Source organism: Zootermopsis nevadensis, unplaced genomic scaffold (genome assembly GCF_977971745.1).
Source record: "Zootermopsis nevadensis isolate Lab colony 2312 unplaced genomic scaffold, Znev_1.0 Znev_ptg000004l, whole genome shotgun sequence".
NCBI lineage: Eukaryota > Metazoa > Arthropoda > Insecta > Blattodea > Termopsidae > Zootermopsis > Zootermopsis nevadensis.
The window spans coordinates 969,768-996,135 of NW_028259136.1; the positions used below are offsets into that span (position 1 = coordinate 969,768).

Sequence of the window (26,368 nt, forward strand, 5' to 3'; positions counted from 1 at the left end):
AGCGTCATGAGAATGTGAACTCTTAGGTATATGAGAATTTAGCATTTCTGTTAAACTAAAAAGAAATAGGCTACGTGTTACTTGTTTTGTTGGGCTGCCAAGGACACTGCCAAGCCTTCAGGAAGAAAGTTTTCGAGAAATGTCCCATACACCAATAAATATAAAAAAGTTAAGGCTGTGTGATGAAAAGGAACAAACAACTTTCAATAAAGGCAGAACAAAAACAACCTCCGACACAAGCATTTTAGTCTACCCTTTTATTCCAATCCAGAGTTTGTTATATTAGAAAGAAAAGAATAACAGGTAGAGAAATAGCAGAATCTGGCTGTTACTTGCCAACCGTCTGCTTTTAATTGAAGATGGTTTATTCTGAAGCATTTGTATCAAGTGTTAAAATGCATTCCTTGCAAAGGTCAGTTGTGTCAATCACAGCTGACATGGACTGCTCAAACAATGGAATCACCAATTCGAATCTCGCTTGGAGTATGGGTGTATGTTTATGACTTCTGTGCTGTCTCTCGTGTGTGTAGGGCCGTTTCAATGGACTTGGCCTTAAGGTATCTAACAGACAAGTGAAGAAGAATGTAAAATGTGAATCATTGAATTTCGGTACGCAAAGAAGATAATTTACAAGAATACTGATAACGATTATGGCTGTCTTCTGAGTTGTTACGTCGTGGCATAAGTTTACCGAAGTTTTAGAGGTCCTTGCTGCCTCCATTATCAAGGTAACAACCCATAACATAGTCAATTTCATACTTGCCGCCGCGATAATAAAATGTAACTGCTGCTTTTATATGCTGAAGACTGACAACAAAATACACATTGGAAGCGACAGAGGGGAAATGCACGTGGCCAATTTATACCATGATATGCTGAAACAAAATTCAAAAGCCCACTTATCAGTCGGTAAAACCGCTTTCCAGACTCAAGGGATGGCATTCACACGCAGAATATTTGTTAAAGTCTAGCTGCAGGCAACCAACAGGACATCGCTTTTGCCTTCAGTTGAATACTACAATAGTTTGACAAAATAAATTTTTGCAGGCTTCCGTGTTTCATTAGGCTATTGTGTTGAACTGCAACCTTTATCCCCAAAATCAAAAGAGCAAGCCAACTGCCAAGAGAGTCTTGGAAACAACTGCCAGTGGGCCAAGCGTTGTTTTGACACCATGGTAACAAAAGAGGGTGATCGTCGGTGAAGCCAAGGTGCTTAGAAGGGTTACGCTCAAACCCGGAAATGGTGCGTGGACTCCAAATGTGGGTCAGCTGCACAGCACCGGTCATCTACAGGGCTGATTGGTATCAACAGAGAATCAGGGACAGATAAATCCCGGGGGTGGGCACGTCCAGCTAGCATGATCTCCCGTCATTTAGACGTACCCAGAAGCAAGAATGGCGGAAAAAGTCGAAATGAAATTAGACTGATATGATGGCGGACATGTCAGGGAAAACTGCAATCAACCATGCTTTCTGCAACAAATATTGTAATTTGCTAAGGAGTGAAGTGAACATGTTAAAATATCATTTTCTGTTTACTGGTACATATCTTGTAATGTTAATCAGGTACAAGGATTGCGTAAGGCCTTAAACTAACGTAATTGCGTCAAAATGTGTTGCCATAAATTGATGCATGTAACAGTGTTGTGTGGATGGAATTTAAATATAACGCAACTTAGGAATTATAGAGCCACACATTACGCCCAATGTAATATAACACACACGAACATGCTGGCAATTTCTTGCTGAACGTAAATATGAGGACGCTGTCTAATGTGTGGGACAGTGCGAAAATTGATGTTTCGTAAAAAATGTTCGTTGGGAAAGGAACCCCAGACATGGAATCTTGTACTAACAAAATTGTTTTTGCATAACAATCTCTATTTTATAATTCCGCTGGTAAACAAGACTTGGGAGTCTTGTGTCGTGATAGCTCGGCCAGAAAAGTGACGATCGGGGTTCTCTTCTGGAATCGGCACGGCGTTTTTCTTCCTTCGCCACCGCACCCGAACAGACTGCGTCACACCTAGTGGGCACTGGGTGTGTATCAGTCGGTCGGAGTACGAACCTGACCACCCAGCCTTATCTTACGCCGAAGTTTAGAATGCGTGGATGTTTACATCTGTGCTTCCCTCCCCGTACTCTTTTACGGCGTGGTGGCAAGGCGCAAGGCAAGTTTAATATTTTGTAGAAGGATTCATGTAACATTTGTTTAAATGTCTGGTATTTTAACAGAAAAGACCTAAGTTATCTTCGGTAGCGATTAGTTTGTGCGTGTTTAACGCCATGTTGTGAATCTATTCTATTTCAGTTAGATTCACAATCATACAGCAATATATAATAAATAACTCTCCGTTAGGCACGTTATTTATTTTATGTAATTAATTCCAATTGTGACATCATCAGACATCAATGCCTGAACTTGTTTGATAACATTAATACATTTTACACGCTAGTAACCCATTGTTAAATTCTAATGATATCAATAGCCAGTAATTATTAATTTAAATTACTTTACCGATACTATGTTTAGAAGCTTTGAACTATAAGAGTAATATGATAATAAAATAATTTTTGAGAAATTACCAAACGATAGTTCGGTTTGTATTTTGTTCAGTAAGCTTATGGACGCAAATTTAAGGCTGTGTGGGAGAAGTTTCCGTATGGCTTTGCTCTACGGCTATTTTATTCACCACATAAACGCACACAATGTTGAAAATATTCACGATTACTCCAAGGCCAGCACGGAGTGTGTTCGTGAATTGCTTCACCGTGAAAAAAGTAGCATGGCCACATTTTCAGCCGAAAGTTTTAGGGTGAGGGATTCAGAATAAAAATAGCGAGTCACGTGAGACATGTTTGTCGAGAAATTATAAGTAACTGTTTGATAATAAAAGTACTGCTGATAGAAACGTCGATAACAGCCGATATTGCGGTTGTTTTTGTTACCGTGCAAGGAAAACATTTACTCCAGGAGAAAATGAAATCAAAAACATTACCGCATTAAACACATTTGTGATCCCATAAGTACCGAGCCGTTTGCGTATATTGTGTGGAAGTAAAACGCTGGTGCGAGACGCAACGAAAATGTTCGGCTATCGTCTTTATCCACAGGAAAGTGTTATCGGTACGATTCTATTAAAAATACAGTGAAACGATTTCTGTAAAAGTGTGTTATAAGATTAATAAGCTGACCGAGGGATCAGATTAGCAGCGAGCTCGGCTGGCCAACCTGGACACTGCTGTGAAATTCTGGTCAGTGTAGCGGGTTAACTCAGTGGTTTATATGTTTGTGTTGTATTAGGGAAGGTACCCGGTTCGAATATCAGTCACTTTCATTGACTTTTTTTAAAAGACGCTGTCATAATTTGTTGCTGTACATTCATTCGGCGCTGGACATGATTTTACAGCGCCAAATGATTGGATGATAAGTAATGAATTGGAAAGGGGAAAGTGAATGACGAGAGCCAGGATCCGTCAGGACACTCGATCTGCGGCCGAGGTTTGAACCGGTTACATCCCGAATACAAAGCTCTCGTGATGACCACCCGGTCGCGAAGTTCGGTGAATTGCAGGCGGGATATCTGCTATTCTGACAAGCTTTCGTGTTTCTTCTCAGTTCCTCCGTCTAGATACAGAGATGGTAGATCCTGCCTCCAAATATCTTCAAGCAGCGATGAAAGGAATTGAAGAGTTCTGTCTTCTGGGTTGTTGCGCCGTGTAGTATGGTCGATGTTTACCAACGTTTCAGAGGTCATACTGCGATTCATCGCCCTGATGACGGAGGCAGTATGACCTCTGAAACGTTGGTAAACATCGACCAGACTACACAGCGCAACAACCCAGAAGACAGAAATCTTCATACTCACCGCTGTGAAAACCTCAAATCGTACATGAAAGAATTGTTTTTAGTATTCCACTTTCTATTGCTGTGTTACGTTTGGTTATTCATAAAACGGGATTTCAACACAAGTAAAAGTCGTATATTTATTTTTCAAAGCATTTTTCTTTTCTCTTTTAGAAAGTTTACTAAGAAATGCAATGACGCATTCAATAAATGGGGGTAAGATCAGTGCAACGCCCGTTTCACAACTATTTCTGTGATACAGCTTTTCTTGAAAAGTTTATAGTTACTCAGTAAATAAATTTTCTTTCTTAAGGAGACCGATTGGTCGTAATGTTAACAAAAATAAGAAAACACAAATGAAATCTTTCCTCGAATATGTATCAATCCAAACTTTACATTTTATTTCTTAAGTATCCTTTTCGTACAGCCATCCATTTCCTCCCTCGTCACATATCTTTCGTTATGGTTTTCCAGTCAAAAACTTTGTATATATTTATGGAGTGATGGGAGGATGTAATTAACTCTTCTTGTGTGTTGTATTTTATATTCATAATTTTGTTGACGCTATATTACTGATTTGGATTTTTTTGTTCTTTTGGTATGCGATTTAAGTTCTTTATTTATACTTCATTCCCACCATCAGTCGCTTCCTTCTGGGTTTAATTTTCTCAACTTTTTCCAAATTGCTTTCAATGTGCAGGCTTATTTTTCCTATAGAGTGAGAGACGTTTCGAGAGACAACAGGTGACGTCATTTTGTATTTTTTAATTCTTATTTTGTATATATGTTAGAGGAAAGGAAGAAGGCAAATACAATTGCTACATCGGCCGCAGAAATATGTCGACAAGAAACAGTGATTATGTAGCCACGGTTCAAAATACCTTTTCCTCACAGCAAATGAGACGTTGGTACCTTGCAGTTTTGAAAACGATTGTGGCAACTTGTTTTCATAATTTTTGCAGAGTCAGTCGCTCTGAGTTTGTCATATTTTTGTGCAACATAAAATGTTCTGGGAACTATGTTATATGATTAAAGGATGCGAAGCAAAAAGGAAAAATCGAATCGAGATTCGCTGAAATTGAAGGGAAACGCCTGTAGGTGATCACACACTTTAACGAAAACTATTGCAATTTCCGATATGTTTCTCCGAACCGTTGGTAACCATCTACAAGACTACACGGCGTCACAAGGCATACCAAAAGACATGTTTCCATTTTTCATAGCTAACCGCACAAGATAATTTTCATTTCAGTTCATTTCGTACTTACTCCATTGAAATGTTTTTTTTTCTTCTTCTAAGAAACATTACTAGTCATAATGAGATACTCATACGTATGATTTGTACGGAAATATTTTGTGGTCTAATGTGAAAGGCTTTTCAATAAAGCGGTCGAATTAATTTTTAGGAATTAGGGTATGAGCGTGCGGAGTTCATTTACCTGGCTGGCGCTATGAACGTGATGATAAATTCTCTCGGGATGCGTGAGAGGCAAGGATTTTCTTCAACAGCTGATAAATTATTGGTTCCTGAGGGACTCTGATTTTTAAAATTAGCTTAGCATTCGATCTAATCTGCGAATGAAAACAATTTCACGGTCCTGTATGCATTTAATGGGGCAGGCGCGCAGAATCCTATTTATGGAAGTTTTGGAAAAACACATCTGGAAGTACTGAATTTTGTTCAAAAAACTTGCAGGTATTTTCACGGTTCAATGGGTCACTCTTACTTCGTATAATGGAGGTGCCCGGTTCACATCTCGTGGTCTTCTCTTAATTCATTCCAAACATATTTTTCGATAGTATGTTAAAATTGGCTACGATCGCTTCCTTCCAGATCATTTCAAATTAGATTCGAAGTATGGCCGAATGTAATTTCTTATCCTATGATCATATACCGGTTTATAAAATTCGTCGCTAGATAAAACAAAACCTGTTCATCGGTGCACAGTTCAGTATAGCTGTCATCTTCAATGGCAAGTTGTCTAAAATATTTGTAAAAAAACTGCCTCATATTTACAAGTTAGACGAATGACACTACTTAAATAAGTTTCTAATTATATTTTCACACAAAACGTTTATTTCGTTTTTCCCCCTTACAGGGACATTTTCAAACCACCCAACTTCGTATTAGTTTTAGTCTATTAATAGTAAGGCCTACATAAATTAATACGTTGTGAGTAAAGAAAATAAAAAGTAACTTTTATTAAAGTTGATCTTGTGGGCTGTAACGCCATGTGCACTTGGGAGGTAGATATTACCGTATCGGAAGAACACACCGTCTTGCTCTTGAGCCCTGATTATGGAGAAAGTATGTTACTCCGAAAATCTGGTATCTGCATACAAGTTCACACACCGTTAAAACCCAGAAGACCGACATCTTCCATCTTTGCGACTGAGAATTTTAAACCTCAATACATTTTACTTTTATTTATTAATTTTAGCATGATTAGCTATAATGCTGTGCATCGACTATTTAAAACAGTTGTTCTTACCGGTAACTTTGGGAACGTTTGCAGATTCCACTTCTTAGGCTTCACGTCAGTTACACCAAATACTCGGTTCTAACAGCGAAGTAACACTTTCAAGCACTCCCGACATCTATCACCTCTCCATGGCGATGGTCACTCAATAACTGAAAGAAACTTGTGGGCCTGAGTCAGTCATAAAAACTACAAGGCGATCCCCACTTCGTGTACCACCCCTCTCCTACCCCTCATCGATTTTCCCTTCTCCCTCTACCCTCGTACAACTAAACCCAGTAGTTGACCATCCTCTACCCCAACAGTACAGACCAAGGTTCAGGTTGCAAAACCACCCCGACACGAATTCCCCAACCCCTAACGAAGTTCTCCTACTGGAACCACCCCTCAGTACCACCACCACTCGCTATTTCCGGAAGCTCCATACACTTCCACCCCCAACATCTGACCCTACTCATGGAAGTCATTTCTTTTTACACCAAAAACCCGCAGTGATAAATGGAACTGCAGCTTTTAAAAATCACACTAATAAAAAGGAGCGTCTTTAAAAAATGCGTTGTATAACTGCCAAAATAAATTTGCGGGAAAGAAACGATTATTGCAAGGTATTGAAAGGAAATTTCGCTCGTAAAGAACTATACTTAGAAGAAGGTTCTTTTAGGACCTGGAAGTAAAATACTAACGAGTCGGCATAAAAAGTAGCCGTAAAGAAAAGTTCACACACGTTCTGTCAGGGGTTCCTAAATTGTGTACCAGCAGCACGATACAATAACTGCGTACATTCCTACATTCCTGTTCCATTCTTCATGTACCAAGTGCTGTGGTCTCTGTACTATTTATTATGTTCGGCGTCATCGATATCGCAGACCTGCAATCACAATCCGGCTTGTGCACCGTGGATGTATGAGTTAGGCATTGTCTTAGCATTCCAGCGTTTCTCTCATTTATTAACATAAAACCGTTCTAGAAATCTTTCACTTTCTGTGAAACCGTAGATCAACTCTCTTTTCACAAGGGACCGCCACTGGACCCTATCCTTCGTCATATAAATAAAGTCCACCCTTCACACATTATTTCTTTATGGACCATTTTAATAATATCCTGTCATTTATTATTAGGCCTCCAAGCTGTTGCTATGTACACGTATTTCTTATCTTGACATTATCTTCAATGTGTCATGGCGAAATGTGACTGGACATGAGGGCAGGAGCTTTCAAATTGTTTTTACTTTCCCATTTAATAATATATGTTTTCTCTAAAATCTATTTTCTCTTCCATTCCTACATGTTTTGAATGGTCATATTGAGACAGGATATAGGAAACAGTACACGACTGCTTTACATTTATGTCTGTTCGATAATTTTTTATGCCGAAGCAAATTGATATTATTACTATTTTCTCTCAATTTTTGGCGCCTGAAAAACTGTCTGAGTCGGACGCGTTGGTACAAGTTGTCTGAAATGGCTTCCGTTATCTCAAACTTCATGTTGGCCGCGCCTCGCCATGCTGACCACGACAGGTAGGAAAACAGTGCAGGTGTGGGCAAAACCCTTTTTCTTTCAAGAACCTGATCCTCAACGTTTATTTACCATCAGGTAATAAATTTTTGGAAAGAAATATATTTTTTAAAACTTTACATTTTCATACATATAACCAAGTCGGTGGATTGATAATAGACGTATTAGACGCAGGATAATTAAAAAAATTTCCATTTCCACAAATTTTATCCTTCAGGCGAGGGTAGTGTACAGGTATTTCCCAGTATGGCAGGGCTTCACCACAACGTTTAGATCGGTCCTTTGGCCTTCCCAGCCTCGTATCCAATGGACATCCGTTTAAAATGGAATTTGAGTTTCCCACCGCGGTGGCAGAGGGTAAACTTCCACCAGCCTCCACGGCGCTACAACCCAGAAGATAGCCATCTTGATACTCGTTTTCTTTCTGTCCAATAAAAACAAGAAGAATGTTACACCAGTGATGTTAGCCGATGGTGCCGAAACGAAATATGTATTTTAAAGTTAATTAGGTACAAGTACAATAAGAAAATTCCCACTTTTTCTTGTTGAATTTTGACTTCGACTTTTCTAGCGCAGAAACTGATGCGTTATTTGGTAATAATAGTATAAAAATGTCTGTCTTCCGGGGAGTTGCGGTGGTAGATATCGACCAACATTTCAGATGAGTTTACTGCCTTCGTTATCTCGGTGGTCGGCATCTACCAGACTACGCGGTTTAACAAGTCAGAAGACAGTCATTTCTTACTCGTCGCCGTGAGAAATTCAAGTCTCGCCAAGTAACAGTACGTTTGCAACTGTTCTGTAAATATGTTACATAAATAGCTTATCATATTTAGTTTAATAGATCGTAGTGTTCGTCCGATCTAGCGCGGCGAACGACCAAAGCTTGAGGCTCAGTTGAGAGGAAATGGTCGGGGTTACCTGCGTTCCAAAATATACAGAGTGTGATGAAGACGTGTAGGTGACGTGGAGATAAAGGTCAAGCATTCTATGATGGACGTGAATTATCAGTTTTTGGCAGTTCTAAGAGTCCATTCACAGCGCGATGTAAAGGCTTACTTCTCTTTCGACGCAACGCCATATCTACAGTCGACAAAACGTCGTTGAAAGAGTCAAGAAACAAACGTTACTACAAATTTGGAAATTTTAGTGCATCAGGTGAGCAGATAGGAGTTCTACACCAAAATACGGGCCGATCTTAATGGATTCTGATTTTTCAAGTTGGTCACATTACTTACTTCTTTCGTAGAAGACCGCATACCGGAAACAGGCTGCTACCTGCAGAGTTGACTTCTGACCTGACTCGACACGAAGAGATGGTAGCTTCATCGCTTCCTGAGGTTGTCGTTCGCGCCTGGTGCGACAGGACCTGTGACCTGACGGCCTTGGCGGCGAATGCACTGCAGCACATGATGATGGCTCAGACACCACGGCGGAAGAAGGAAGCAGGGCTGGGAAATGTGCTTTTACGAGATACATAAAAGACCGTCCATGTGTTAAATGAAGAAAGATGCTATATATTATGTAGGATTTGATATTTTTTACGATGGTGAGTAAGAAGATGGCTGTCTTGTGGGTTGTAGCGCCGTATACTCTGGTACAAGTTTACCAACGTTACTTGCTGCCTCATCGTCCTGATCATGTAGGTAGCAACTTCGATCAGACTACACGGCGCTACAGCCCACAAGACAGCTATCATCAAGACACTGCATGCGCCCACAAGATGTACGGTCTTACGGTCGTGATGATTCAAATAGTCGCGGAAAAAATAGCTCAGTTCCTATTAAAATGAAATGTGCTGTTCGGACTTACGGACTGAGGCAACCCACGCAACCCTCAGAATTCGAACCACGGGTTGTTTATTACAACTGTTTATTACAAAAGTAACTTGTGTAGTTTTCTGGAAATCGCGGTTATAATTTGTATTTGATATTACTTTCACAAGTATTTCAAGCATGCCCCAACCATTTAAATGTCCGATTTGATTGCCGTATTACTATTTGGTGCAGATTACGAATTATGAAGCTGTCAAAAATCTCGTGTGAAGTCGTAACATACGGTACCGCTGAAAATGTTTTTTGTTACACTGTGCCAGCTTGGTGAATAATAAGCCCACTAGCAAAAGAAGGGAAAACACGGTGAACTATAGACTTTGACTTAAAAAGGTCAGCTCTTTTCAAAGTTCAGAAAAGCCATTAGTAAGCAAAGTTGTTTGTTTTGTGGTTAATAATGATATCTGATACACACTGTTTAATTCATGGCACAGCTTGTTGGACTCTTTGTTCACACAACTTTGTTAAACTTTTCGCAACTACGAAACGAGGAACCCCCGAATAACTGAGCAGGGAAAGTACAGTTACTCTGATCAGAAGCGGGCTACTGTAATCCAAACAAGCGAAATAAGTTTTAGCACTAAAAACAACGCACTTGACATGAAATTATGTGTGAAAAGAGCTCGAAAGAACTTTGTTGAAATCATATTTTTGTAAAAGGTAAAAAGTAGGCCTGCATTAGCAATAACTAGTGAATTACTAACTAAAAACCTAAATTTATGGAGGTAGATAACAAACAGGTACAATGTTTATAAAACGTTTTAAATGTTAACGATTACAAATATGATAATGCCAATGATTCTGTTTTCAAGAACTTCTTGTATTTGTATTGTAAAGCATCTGTGACGTCAGTAAACGTGAAGTCTAACGCTTTATTTAGTTTACTTTCAGTTTCAAAATATAATTTAACTTATTATCAGGAAAAAAGAAAACAAACAGACATCTATTCTATCGTTTTTAAAGCAGTAAACTTTCTTTATTTTTCTTAAACATTATACAGTTTTCAATACGTAAATTTCATAAAATAAAACATTTTTCAAGTATTTTGTATTGATTACTGAAAACCTTGGAACGGAACCTAATGTATTTAAATATGTTCCCAATATATTTTTGCTTTAATTTACGCCGCTTCACTTTACGCCGGAAATCTCAGGAACCTAACCCCGGAGTAAACCGAGTCCTACCTGTATATAGTCTGAGGACTTAAAATTGATACGAATCATTTTCTGCTGAACGTTTGTGTGAACTAGATAACGAAGAAGCGTGACTTTAATGGACAGCCTGCGAGGAAGTGTAATTCTGTATATAACAAAACAGGCATATATATCTTATATCGGGAATTATTATAGCTCAGGGGTTAAACGCTGGCTTCTAACGGCGGAGGCCCAGGTTTAGTCTCAGGTGATTTCAAGTGAGATTCGTGGTGGACAAAGTGGAACTGAAGCACGTTTTTCCTCGAATTCTTCAGTTTTCTCATGTTCAGTATCATTCCTAAATTATTGCAGTTATCGCGTCTCTTCAAGTTATATGACCAAGATTGTATGCTCATTTCACGGCGGCTGGTATGAAGATGGGTGTCATCTGGGTTTTTGCGTCATGTAGTCTGGTATAAATTTACCGACGTTTCTTATGTTCTTGTTGCCTCCATCATCAGGGCGATGAGTAAGTCACGGACGGCTATACAGCGCAAGAACCCAGGAGACATCCATTTCGTTGACGACAAACTAACATCATAACTAATGTATGCTACAAATGTTGAACAGGGCCTCAGCATGTTCATTGATCATGTCTGCATTACCTTCAAACTCTCATTGCATTCATACGTAGGTACAGTACTTAAACAACTTATCTGTCTGGTAGACAGTGCTTGAACGTTTTTAATCATAAAAGCTTATACCTGAAAGTAAAATTCCCGGCATGGAGATGGTTAAATGACTGCTAACTTGTTAAAAATAATTTTGTTTCACAAAGCCTGCAGGCTGCTATCTCAGACAATGGTCAAAATTCGGCATAATAGATCGGCTACTGCAATAAATCAACTATGTTCGCAAACCTTTAGAAAATCGGACGTTGAGTATTAATGTGTCTGTTCCAGCAAAAGCTACCCTTTCATACTTGATCCAAAGCGTCTAGAAAAGTAATGGAACAAAGAATGTTGAAAGCATTCTAAACTTTTGTGGATCCGATACAATTACAATCTTTCTAGGTACAAAAATGGCTGTCTTCTGGGTTGTAGCGCCGTATAGTTTGGTAGAAGTTTATCAAAGTTTCAGTCGAGCTGATGGTGGAGGCAGCAAGGACTCACTGCCGCGAAAACCTGAAATCTTTCTTTATGTACAATTTGACCGGTAGCTTTTGTGATCTGTCGTGACGTCTTTGTTCCTTGAAGGCACCAGCCGTTAGCCTGTCCCTTCATAATAATAATCATAATAAAGGATTCCTTAGAAGTAAAGAGAAAGAATGCTCCTACTTTATTATTCAGATAGCCAAGTTCGAAGAACGTAAGTACAAGGTCGGCTAAAGAAACTGGAAGTTAATTGCTGAACCATGAAGTTAATTTAGGAAACAAATGTGTTTGTTTGGCAAAATGAAAACATGTAAAAGTAGCTAATATCAAGACCTGACGGCGTATATTCTAGGCTTGAGAACAGGATACGGAGGGGAATTTTTGAGCATAGGAAGGAGGAGTAGACTGGATAAAATGCATAACTTTTGATTCATAATTTATAAATTGTGTTCATCACCAAGAATTTTTGTCCCCGTGTCTGAGCACCACATTATAAAAGCGTATGGGTGAGTTGAAGTAACGTCCCCTCTGTGTTAATCTCTGCACTAAATGGGAATGTTACATTTGCTTAAAGGATTACTAATCAGATGCTTATGGGCAATTTATGACAAACGGCTACAGATTTCAATATTTCTTTGTCATGCAATTTATTGAACAACACTGCTTCTGTTATTCAGCTTCCAGTGTTCTGAATGGCGTGAATAATAAATTGGGGAGGAATTAAACGAGGCGGTAATTACCCAATTCAAGGTACTATCGCAACATATTTCCAGAGGCACTAAGGAAAACCACGGATTTCAGACTGATATTCAGTCCCACTCTCCCTGAATATAAAGCAGTGTTATGACTGTAGATATTATAGATATTGAAGTTTCTTTAGACCTTATTAGTTTGTATGCAAGTTGCGTTTTGACCTAATATGATCTTCATTGTCGTAATATCACATAAATTGATTATAATATACCAGAAAATTTACATTACTTGGGTAATTTATTTTGTACAAGATGTCCTTTTATTAAACAGAGTTCTCTTCTCTGTGAGAGACAAGTTATTTTGCGGTAAAACTTCTACCAGTCCAGTTAATCTGGCCTCTCCCTGGGAATAAATATAACCTTCCGGGTGCAACAGTGCATCAGAACAAACTCGTACTCCAGCATCCCAGTATCATGTGTGGCTTGGACATATATCATGTATCGAAGTGTCACTCCGTTATTGTTGACCTTTGTGGTCAGAAGTCACTGCCCCTGGGGTCGGAAAGGGCAGCTGCGAACTTTGTTGTTACTGAATTGGAACAATTGGGCAGTAGTGATAGCTGCCCCTATTTGGTTAAAACTCCTGACCCTTTTTATGGGATTTTCTGTTGTATTAGACCCCTGAACCTTTCTAGCAGGATGAGAATACCTGCTTCACGTACGATTTAAAACATTTGGTGTTCCCTTGTGTTAGGCTATTTAACCCAGCCCATGGCCCCTTTTCCAACTCCCGTTTCTGGACAGCTTGGACGTTCTAAGCATTCATTTTAATGACGAAGAAAGGGAGCGATTACAGATACATTCGTTTCGGAACTGATACGTCATTCTGCTACCTTGTGAGATAAAAATTCACACGCACTGGAAACTAAACATAGGTCAAGCCTATTTGTGGATTTATTTCTCTTTATGTTTAGTGCATAAAGTGAATCTGTTTTCAGTGAGCCACATTAGAGGACTATTGTTCATCGCAAACCGCGGAAGACATAACGGAAACCTTTTTAGCAATGGATATTGTTGAAGGGCTGTCTCATTTCACATGCCATTTAACAGACTTAACACAAGTATTTCTTCGCAGGAAGCACTCTTAAGAACCAGTAGGAGACATAGTTTGTTGTCTTTGTTAGGACGACAGGAACTGACAGTACGAAGTCTCTTTGGCCACCAGAAGGTTGAGACCTCCCAGCCATTTGTCAGTCATAACACTGGCATCCTGACAACAATATGATGGATTCCTTGTATAAATTGCTGCATATTCTTTAACACTTTTTGTCATTGTTTGCCTGCTGTGCCCATAACGGGTTGTTATATACAAATAAGAGAAGAGAACGAAAATTTTAACCATTGCCAAAAGTCTCATAATTGAATTCTACTGCATATATTCAAATTCAACTAGCATCTCATTCATTGTATCTTACATAACTCTAAAAGTCAAGATTCGGATCATATTGTAATTGCAAATTGTTTTATTCCTTGTTATTGTACGTCGCTGTTTCAAAGTCTGCTGTTGTTAACATAAGTAATGAGATAGTTGCGAATGGTCATTAAACTGGAGGGAGCTACGCTGCATGATTCGCCCATATTATTCTCTTTAATTGGATTACGTAAATAGTATTTGGTGATAACTTTTTTGCAAGAGCGTGCCGCTGCATGACACGGTCATTGTTCCGAAAAATTTCTTCCAAACCAAATCCGTTTGTAAATCAGTTTCGGAATTTTTCTGGTTCGATTCCTAACTTTGGGGCTCATTTAGAGACGGGATGTGGGCGGACCGCCAAATTCCTCTCCCCCACGGACGAACGAGTGTTTGAAATGAGCAAAAACCTTTCAGAAAAAAAAAAAATGAAAGTGACAAAACGCCAAAGTCGCTGGTAAAAAGCAACCCTAGTCGGTAGCCGCGTCTTTGGATCTGTCTTGATTTATGTGGGAGTGGAGGGTAGAGCGATGTACCGGGAATGTTCCCATCCTCACTACCGCTGACCACCAGCCTTCAGACATTATGCGGAACTCGTCAGGATAAGGGGCATAACTCCTGCACAACTGGAGATGACTGTCCTCTGGGATGTTGCGTCGTGCAGTCTCGTATCAATTTATCGACGTTCCAGAGGTGAACATGGAGGCAGTAAACACCTCGGAAACGTCGGTCTGTTTATACGAGACTATACGGTGCAACATCCCAGAGGACAGCCACTTTCATACTTTTCACCGTGAGAACCTTAAATCTCATTTCTCCTACACTTGTCATTCCTCTGTTGTCATTATCTCTTCGTTTTCTCTTTACGGATTAGCCATTGTAACTCTTGTATCGGTCTCCACATCCCTTTATCTCGGTGTCTGCTCGGTCGCTGCCTTCGACCGCATGAATTCCTTCATTCTGTCTACCTAATCCTCCCGTCTTTTCTTGTACCGATGTTAATAATACAACATCTTCAACTACACTGACGTCAGTTATTTGACAACTGCATGACAGCCCGGTGTTTCGCGAATTTTTACAAAAATTATATATTCACTCGTTAAAAGGCAAATCTTACCTTTCGTAATTGGAATTCGTGATAACACACACGCACACTGGTTCATTATCGATAGTTTCTTTCAAGATGTTTCGTTTTGTTATGCCTGGGATATTGTATGGCAGATATTTATATATAAATACGTATTTATAGCAATGTAGAGATTGTACCCCCTTTTCGTAAGGCGAAATTTTGTGGTGTACAGTCATGTGTCTTTTAGAAATTAGGGTGTGTCGCGGGTGAATAAATTTTTGCGGAACACTGCGATTGGCCTGTCGTTTTAAAGGCGTAAGAACTCAGTGCTTTCTAATTACGGACTGTGCAGAAGGAGTTCGTTTCACGGTTGGATTGTTAGTCCCAAGCAATTTGAAGCTAATTACTGCTGCATGCTCATCCCAAGTAGATGTTATCGAGACCTGAAACTTAAATATTCATTTTACATACAAGCGGGGCTAGAAGGCGTGAATAATTAACTTCAGTGTCTCCCTCAATGGCGTAGATTTTAGGTCTTCCGACAGACGATTATAATTCAACGGAATCTATTTTCTTCACTGCAGTTTATTTCGATTTTCTTAACCTATATTAGATTATTCTAGTCGGATTATGTGCCAACCGTAATATCAAACGTTTTCATAAATGTTGCTCCTGTGACTGATTGTCTGCGGTTTAATGAGAGATGTCGCTGCACTCTTCCAGAGGGCCTGGGCCCGTGAGTGGGAGCGTAGCCATAGTAACCGACCCGTTCGTTCAAGTTCAACTTTTAAGTTCTGGCTTGATTTGTGTAATGTTTTGAGAGTCGCGAAGAACCAGTAAACTTGAACTTTGAAACCATTGGTTAGTCATAAATTGATAGCATTGTGTTAGTCCATATAAAGTCTACTAATCATGGACTTTTTGAGAACGTTCACTTTATGGGACATATTATTCTTATTAGCTTTTGTTGAGCATCGCCATTTCATGTCGAAATTAAGTAGCCAAAGTCCTTTTATGTTACGTTTTCTCACAGTTGGTTACTGGCGTTTTAAAGAAGTTCTAATTTCTTTCACACTTGAACGAAAACGTGAACATTAATTTCAGTTAACTTCAGGTCATGGCTGACTGCGTTGATATTCTATTTATGTTTACTAAAAAGTAAAACGTAACAGTAATTATGACGATAATGATGATGATGATAATAATCTTCCTCTTCTTCAGTCTTCAAGAATTAGGCCGTCTGGCTTGTTCCAAATCAAAATAACTTCTTAAACTACGAATCCGTTAGACATTCAAAATACAACGAATGGCATGAAAGGGAGTGGCCGTGTGCTAATTTAAGGTAAGTTTTCTACGTTTGTTTGAACACAGAGAACACCACGACATATTTAAATCGTAAAAGCAAGTCTCTGGGCTGCAATTTTAACCTGTTATCTTCGGAACACGAAGCATTATTGCAAATCGTTCGGCTGCCATGTTCAGTCTATGCCGTAGATGAGTTTCGCGATTTATTTTTACGTGTATTTAACGGCGGTTCCAGTAGCTTAGATGGTAGCATCGGGTGAAAGGATGTTTAAATAATGAGTTCAAAACAGTTGGAAATAAGCGGTCTTGGCCGAATTTAAGACATTGTCCAGGCACTTTACTGGAGGACTGAGGAATACCACGATAACCTCAGTCAGAACAGCCTGTCTTCATCCCGAATAAAAAGCAGTAATATGAAATATTGGTCTACGTGATTTTCCCATACTTTGTCGGAAGGGACTACGAAACTTCAAGCTGAATTTGAAGGTGCAGAGAAGGTAAATGTTGCTTCGATCGTGAGAGGTACTAAGCTCGAAGTAAAGTAAATCTGTTACACTATACGCCATGTAGGCACTTGGGGTTGAGGCGGTATAGCTCCTACTCATTCTTGACCTCGGCACTCGATAGGAGTGAGTGATCAGCATCACGCCTCGGCCGCGCTTTACCCTCGGGAAAGGACCCTGGTACCCACTGGATAGGAGGCCGGGTGGGCCCCAGAACCAGTCTGGACGCAGAGGCTAAAGGAAAAATCCTTTGCCCCCGTCGGGGATCGATCTTGCCCAAATTTGTGTTTCCCAATTTAAATTTTATAACTTCCCTTCCCTTCGTAATTCTAAACACGCTGCTGAAAGTACCATATCTTTACACTTTGGTAATATAGATTTGTCACCATGAATATGGACATGTGACAGAACGTCACATCCTGTATGTGACAGTCCCATGGCGCGTGCTATTGTCCAGCTTTGAAGGGCCGTGATTTAGGGCACGCAGCTGACCCCGGGCTGGGGGGCTGTGGGGAAAGGGAAGATACTGATAGGGGAGGGCAGTAGAACAGACCAAAATATCCCTGTCGAGTTCTAAAAACGAGATGAGGCTGTCAGGGAAACTTCCTGCCGCAGCAGTAATGCGAAGAAAACAACAACCGGAAGTGATAGAAGCGCCATGTTGCTCCAACGGTAGAGTAGGGCTCGACCTGTTTTAAGGCACAGTGATAATTATATGTACCACCAGGTTACATCCAGTAACGCTGCATTTTAATCTTACAGTATATTTATGGAGATGACTAGTTGTTGCGCCGTGTAGTCTCGTAGAAGTTTACTGACGTTTCAGAGGTCCTTGCTGCCTCCATGAAACGTCGGAAAACTTCTACCAGACTACATGGCGAAACAACCCAGAAGACAACCATCTTCAGACTTACCGCTGTGAAAACCTTAAATCCTATATATTTATAGATTTCGTATAATTATCAGAATAAAGAACGATTATTCTCTAACCAACACCGACCAGCTGAACTTTTTAATAGAGACATGTTATTTCTTTGACGTATGAACTGAACTATTAAACATTTAAATGAGCTTAGTTCAAGGGTCTATAGGCTTCATGTATACACAGCTGTGTTGGTTTTACGTGACTGTTAACAAATTAAGTAAGCCAGAACACAAAATTAAAAATAATAATTTAATCTACAATATTCCATACACATCATATGATATAATTATACCAGCATGATTAAATGCTTCTGCATTTAGATAGTGACATTTCTTCTTACATCGTGACTTATTTGTCAAAGCGTGTTCCGTGAGAATTAGCTGCACCGTTTCAGGTGATTTTTACGTTAAATTAAGAGAGGTTTCAAGGGCTTTATGCTCCTTTGTGAACTTCTACTATATCCCCTGCCCCTCGTCAGTACTAGAAACCGGACGTATATTTGGCATTGTGTAGGCCATATCACAGTTACATGGAAGCAGTCGGTCAAAAAATTCCTGTATAGTGACAAGTCTTAACTGTCTCCATGTTTAACGGTTCATGTAGATAGAACTCTTCAACTGTTTACACTTTAGGGTAAATAAGTACAGAATACATATAAGACTGCCTACAACGATATATCAATTTTAAAATCAACATTCTAAAAATGTTATATGCCATTATTAGATGTACATTGAACTTTGGAATGTTAGAACAGACAGTTTTAAACCCAAGACAGTAAATGTATGTTTAGCTAGGTCATATTACTGACAACCTCTCCAAAGTACAGTGTTTTGGTTTATTTTTAAACTACAAGTAATTAGGCACATAAGAGAAAGGAGTCATTCAAGTCTTTCTTCCAAATTTCATGACAAAGCACTCGTATACGAAATTCAAGATTTTGAAGATTATGAGGCCGTATTATTTTGTAGATGGTTGCCAACGCTACAAAGAAATGTTTCGCCTTAACTATACCCCGTAGACTGATTACGATCATTGTTAATTTGAAGATTTTGAAAGAGTTTGTTTTACCTCATTTCGTAAAGTGACGGATACGAACTGTACTGTTGGCCTCGATTCGATTCCCGGCAGGAGCGCTGTGATTTACTCTTCACTATACCAAAAGCCTACGATGTCAAAAATAAAAAAATAAAACTACCATTGGACAAAATCCTCAGCAAGTTTACATATTTACGGCCTATTTATGAATTATGGATTTAACTATTTAGTAATGTAAACAATATGTTCTATTGAAGGTCATTCAACATAAATTGTAATGTATTAATATTTCTTTTATCCCTAAACTAGCTAAATACCCAAAATGACAATGTTTTTATTTAATCGCTCTATGCAAAACAGAATATTACTTAACGTACCGCAGTACCTTTCTACCATATCTGTGTTAGTTTCATATAGATTATTCTTCTTAAACATCGTTCTTGAACATTTTTACGCTCCCGATTCATCGCCCTGATGATGGAAGCAGTATGACCTCTGAAACGTTGGTTAACATCGACCAGACTACACAGCGCAACAACCCAGAAGACAGAAATCTTCATACTCACCGCCCTGATGATGGAGGCAGTATGACCTCAGAAACGTTTTAAACATCGACCAGACTACACAGCGCAACAACCCTGAAGACAGAAATCTTCATCGCCCTGATGATGGAGGCAGTATGACCTCTGAAACGTTGGTTAACATCGACCAGACTACACGGCGCAACAACCTAGAAGACAGAAATCTTCATACTCATCGCCCTGATGATGAAGGCAGTATGACCTCAGAAACGTTTTAAACATCGACCAGACTACACAGCGCAACAACCCTGAAGACAGAAATCTTCATCGCCCTGATGATGGAAGCAGTATGACCTCTGAAACGTTGGTTAACATCGACCAGACTACACAGCGCAACAACCCAGAAGACAGAAATCTTCATACTCACCGCCCTGATGATGGAGGCAGTATGACCTCAGAAACGTTTTAAACATCGACCAGACTACACAGCGCAACAACCCTGAAGACAGAAATCTTCATCGCCCTGATGATGGAGGCAGTATGACCTCTGAAACGTTGGTTAACATCGACCAGACTACACAGCGCAACAACCCAGAAGACAGAAATCTTCAAGGGAGGATATGAAAAGATTGATCTCTAGTGTGGATACAGATACAAGAATTAGATATTAAACTTCGGTTAGTAAAACTAAAAACAGTCAATAACAAAAGACCAACTTGGAGACCAAGGTATAGGTAGAAATTCAATATTAAAGTGGGTACTATAAAAACTGGAGGCTGATTTGGTTCATCTGAGTCCATTTCCTGGTTCTTTTGAGCACAGACGTGAAGACTCAGGCTGTATGACATTTCTCGACAGTCAATTTCTCAAAGCCACTGAGTTTGTTCACTTATTTACATACCACAACCTAATTATTAGGGAATTCCAAAGAATCTGAAACTTTGTTCATTCCACACAGGTTTCTACTTAACAGAGGTACTTAGTGCTAAGTAAAAACATTGCATTCAGTAATATGCCACTGTTAGCACTTAAGATGAGTCAGATGTTACCTTTGTCTGGTTACTGCACTTCTTCTGAGCAATAGGCATTTTAACTGTATTGCTTTCTCAAATACTCCATTAAGGTGTTCTGTTCATAATTGCCCCAACATTTTCCACTTATGAATACGCCTTCAAGTACAAATTACAGACAACACAGTATAAAACAAATCTGTAACCTAGAACGAAAACTAATGGTGAAGATTACTTTCTGTATTCTGGCTTTAAATAGTTTCCGTTTATTATAAGTAATTTTATAGGTTTATACACTGCATTATCGGATCAGAACACTTGTGCAACAACGGCAGATTTCTATCTTAGACAAATTTGCTACAATTCGAAAACTTTCAGATAGTACGCTTAAGGGATTTCCATTCATGTAAATAAGCATTCTTAATTTAAGGAAGAAAGTCCCACTTGTCTACCTGTCTAATTGCCCGCCACGAAGCCGCTGTTAAAGACAGTAGATGTAGAATATGTCCTCAGCATTAAATAGAAGTGAACAGTAGTCAGCTTCATGATGGAACCGCTTTTCCACCTTTACCCAGTCGCTCCGTAAGCAGTCGCTTACTGGCTGACACAGGCTACGTTCTCTTTTATACAGTAGATCCCCAATGCTGAAGAAGCTGAGGACTCCTGGATAAAGATGGCTGCCAAATAAAAAATAACGAAGCTGCAATTTTTCACATCAAGGGAGGACTAGTTGCATTGTGATTGGCTGTTTCAGATATATGTCGGGTTTCGATTGGCTCTATAGACTGAGTAGCTGTTAAAATGATCAGATCGATCTTTGTGTTTGGTAACATAAAACTGCAAAAGTGTTGTAAGTCGAATTATAATTCTTTACGCATAGGCCTGTATCATTTAGTTGCGCTTACAGTAAAATTCATCTTTAGCGTTAACTTTGGAACTGAAACTGTTTGAAAGGGGTTGTCTTATGAAATTAAATGTCTACTGAAGTGAGCACGCTAATAATGTTTGGAGTCTGTAAATGGTAGAGGAATTTTTGACGAAATAATTGAGTAGTTTCTTTTCAAACGAACACATCCATGCAGTTAGTAAAACAGGTATTCTTTACCCTTCCGCCTGTAATCAATAAACGTAAAGATAAATATATACAAATGCATAATCATATGTTCTTTCATATTGGTTTGAAACTTGGTCGCTCACGTTAAGGGAAGAACAGATGTTGAGGGTGGCTGAGAACAGAGTGCTGAAGGAAATTGAAAATAAGAGGGATGACTTGGTCCAAGAGGACATGATTTTGAAGGTAATGGTCCTTCATGGTACGCTGGAGATATGAGTCGGGTGACTATAATACACTTTTGGTGTGACTGGTCAAATTGATGAGTCACTCATCTGTCCCAGCATCCTGATGCAGCTTTCGACCCCCGTTCTAATGTGAGGGTGGCGTGGGGGAGTGGGATTGTCACGTAAATAGAGGGAGATGAAGAAACAGCAAGACTGTCACGAAGAAAGTGGAGAAACAGCATATCGGAAAGATTTCCTATTAAAAAGAAGACAATGACTGCCCACCGATTTTCAGGTCTTTGATTATTCGTGTTTTATCTGATTGAATTAAGTAAATAACTGTCCACTAACTATTCTAGTAATCTATTCTGCAGAGTTTTGACGATGGTGTAACCAATGGGTGCCTGGTCTTGTCAGTCGTTTAATATAGTTGTTAACAGGCTTCTTTTCCGATCATCGCTCAATGTGAATAAAACGTCTGAGACCCCCGACCTATAAAAGGTTTACATGTGATTTAGCAATGTCAAAAATAATTACTAATGAAACTTTATAATGTCTTTTCCTATTCAATTATACTTTTATAAATTAATGCCTGTTAAAAATTAATTATTTATGAATTTTGGACATATCAGAAGCAGAGCATGAAACGTAGCTAATTAGGCAGGCGACCATAAAATGAAAACATGAAATGTCTCGCCTGGTAAGCAGTTGCCGTGGCACTGAAATTCTTTAGACGTGAGGAAACGAGTCACTGCAAGCGTCGCTGAAAGCGGTGTACATTTCCAACTTTCGCTATGACGTCGCTTTTGTTTTATGATTTCAATGTAATTTATTTTTTGACAAAAAGAAAGCGTGTAAGTAAATCGGAAACAAAATATAGAATTAACTTTTGGTTTCCGGTTGTAATAAACGTTACATATTTGTAATATGCGCCATAACGCACATTTACATAACCATTATTTCAAACTTCGCTATATCTATGAGTTATAGTACATGATATTTCCACCAGTTTCGTATTACTGGTGGAGGAATTACAATGTGAAAGAAATCGCTCTATTACTTGTTACTTTCGTACTTACTTCTTAAGTAGTATTTTAAAATTCACACACACAGACACATAGATGTGACTGAATTACAGATATTTTTCCTCTCATGAATCAGAATTTGCTTGAAACTTCATATCATGGTAGATATGTTTCTTATACAATGTTATGAAATATTAAAGTTGTACATTGTGGACTAAAATGTATTTTCATAGCTATATTTTAGTAATACTTCTAAATTAAATTTAACCATAATTGTTCTTGCAGGCACTGTGAAAGTGAAGGGCACAAATCTGGCTTAAATTCGTTAAGATCATTTGGGTGGAAACTTTTCAGTGCTCTACTCACAATTCCTTTGGCATCTGTAGGCTTTAGTTAATATCTTTGGTGAGGTACTACACTATTTATATACAGAAAGATCCTGCCCCTATTTTATTCATGAAAAATAACTTGATATTGAATTATTAAATTCTTGTTTAGTGAGGTTAAAATACCGTGTAATTTCCCCATTCTTTGTGTGTTAAAACATGCTCTTTAGTAAAATGTTTACAAAACGCAGACAAAAAAGGCAAACCTGTTAATAGTAACAGAGTGTGAGTAAGACACCCTAATCTTTGTATAATAAAATGTACCTGACACTCTCTATCGGAACCCCTCTTATGTGTATTTTAAGAATGGATGGAGAATGTAATAAAAACGTCCCCTATACTATGTTAACAAGTTATCCTAACTTTTTAGCCCCGAGGGTTATAATATCCCTCTTCACTTCACAAAAAAAGTAGAATAGGGCAGAGACTAAGAATTTTTTATTCGGTGTTAAAAGTCTGTTGAAACCTATTATAATACATGGGGTGCAAACCTAAAAGGGGCCTCCCCTAAACACGTGAACTGTGAAATGCAATTGGATAGAGGTTTGGGAACGGATAAAAAGTAACATGTTGAACAAGTGTCTGGAAAGTTTATTAGTGATTATATGCAGTAACGGTAGAGTGATGTGTGGAAGTAGGTGTATCGTGAATTTCGTTTCTTTTCGCATAATAATAACGATCTAGAATTTAAAGTTAAAATTGGAGTTTATTTTGTATCGTATTTTTTTAACTTTCGGATAGACACACACACATTGACATATATATATATATATATATATATATATATATATATATATATATATGCTTCTTACGCGCTCTCTACACAGCGTTCTGTCCGCAGAAATAAATTGGAAAAGGCGTGAAGGTGGGCGCTCAGAATAACTTTGTGTATGATATTCCGTAAATGAACTTGCATTGAGATGACTGTCTTCTGGGTTTTTGTCCCGTGTAGTTCTGTAAATATTCACCAACGTCTCGCCCTTATGACCGAACAGTAAGCACTACCGAAACGTCGGTAAACGTCAACCAGACTACACGGCCCAACAACCCAGAAGATATTCATCTTCATACTCGCCACTGTGAGAACATGAAATCTTTTATAAATTTTACCTTTATGAATATGCTTGTGCGTGCTATGTCTGTAAGACTGTGTGTCAGATGAGGTAAGCATAATTATACGTCGTTTTGACTCCGTTTTCTGGTTCTGCATTGCCAATAACAATCTCGAGCTCACGCAAGCTGCTACCACCAGAACCTTATCAGTAATTTATTTCAAGGTTGCTGCAACAGAGAGGTCATTTGTGTATCTGTGTTTGAATGTTTACGGACACACTTTGGCAACTTAAATCCTTTTGCTTCATTAGCTTCTGGCCCGTTATAGGGACCAGTGAAAAAAAGGATGGTATTTCTTGCCTAGCTTAGCGACTACTATTTTCAAAGAAGGGCTTGTCTCCACGGAGAAAGCTGTGTGTGGGCAGGGAAACAGGTCGCCGCCACAGCCTCGTCATCGCAACCGTCTGTCTTTCTACCCTAAGGTTGTTTTCTACTTTATTCCATTATTCTCCCTCTTGTTTTTATCTCCGTCCCTTCTTTCTTCTCTGGACATTGATCGTATCGTTCTCGCGTGCCAACATCCCCTTGCCTCCCGGTGAAACCCCATACGACCACCTCCCTCATTTCATCCAACAAACTTCCCCCTGAGGACCTTACGCGACCTATCCCAATCTGAGCTCCTACCGTTGACTGCAGTTCGTCCATCTTAAGGAATACAGAATTTCTTTTCGTCTGTCAGCGTAGTTTTCTTTTAGGAATTTGAGATGGTTGTCTACTGGGTTGTAGCGCCGTGTAGTCTGGTAGAAGTTCACAGATGTTTCAAAAGTACTTCCTGTCTCCATTATCACGGGGATCGCCATACGTCTTCACGGTTTGAACTTTATTATACAAATTTATACAACAAAATCATATTGTAAATTATAAATGATTCAGAAATATTGTTGAGATTACAAATATTAAGCTCCAACTCGATGTACGTATCGTTGCTGTTTCTATGAGCATATGACAGCTACAAATTGTGTATTTGCATATTCGGAAAGAATTTTCCTCCTTTTGTGTCTTTATTTCAAGGGTCTATTAATCTCCGATCTGTATTCACCGTAACGTTGTTTGAACAAGCAAAACACACTGTGGATTACAGAATCGGGAGTTAAAATACTAAGAAATGCTCTTCACCTTACTTCTCTTTCTCTAACAAGAATCAACAAGGAAAGACTCTGAGAATAAGGACCCTGGATCGTCTTGGCGAGAGACATCTCGCAGAAAGAGACGGCAAGAGCGGAACAACTCCGAAAAACAGTTGCGCGATGTTTTATGTCGATACAGAACATAAATCAGCATTTGGTGCAGGCGAAAATCGTCTGTGTCGTCACTGTCTTCAAAATGGTGAAAGAGAGTGTAGGGGCTGCTCTTTGGGAACTGCTAGATACGAACCCAGGTCCTGTCTCACTAGCACACACTTGTGAAGTCACATATTACAGATCTGCATTGCACGCCTTTGTTAGAATATTTGAATAAACCGATCGTATTGATCTCTCGGACACTGTGCCAAGTTCAAATTCCGATCTATGAATTTATTGGCTCTGCTTTAACTTTATTTAACGACGTTTTCTGTACAGCATAGGAGGACGAGTGTGAATAGATTGAAAACGATACAGAGGCGGTGCTGACCTGCTAAGATACTGTCCTAGAATTTGTTGCACCGTAGTCAGAATAGCCCGACTCCGATACCTCCTGAATGCAAAGAAAAGAGCACTAACCCTTGAGTTAAACCGTTCCTTTGGACTTGTCCATCGTCTGAATGTTGTAGAATTACAACGTTAGCTTTCTTTTGTATTTTCCCTGTGTAGGTAGGGAACACAACGACAGGTCCGAATGATCCTATACAAGCATACATCGTTTTATTGCGCTTCGCAGATATTGCGGTTTTATGAATTGAAGGTATGTGGCAACCCTGCGTCGAGCAACCCTATCGGCGCCATTTTTCCAACAGCATGTGCTCACTTCGTGTCTCTGTGTCACATTTTGGTAATTCTCGCATTGTTCTTTTTAGACATAATGCTATTGCACACTTAATAGACTACAGTATAATTTAAACATAAATTTTACATGCACTGGGAAACAAAAAAAAA

At 39.1% G+C, this 26,368-nt stretch overlaps 1 protein-coding gene across 1 annotated transcript in view; it reads left to right on the forward strand.

Moving 5' to 3' along the window:
* RpL35A (ribosomal protein L35A) overlaps window positions 1–26,368 on the forward strand; it is a 105,082-nt gene that overhangs the window by 42,326 nt on the left and 36,388 nt on the right. The gene's annotated exons all lie outside the window — the stretch shown is intronic.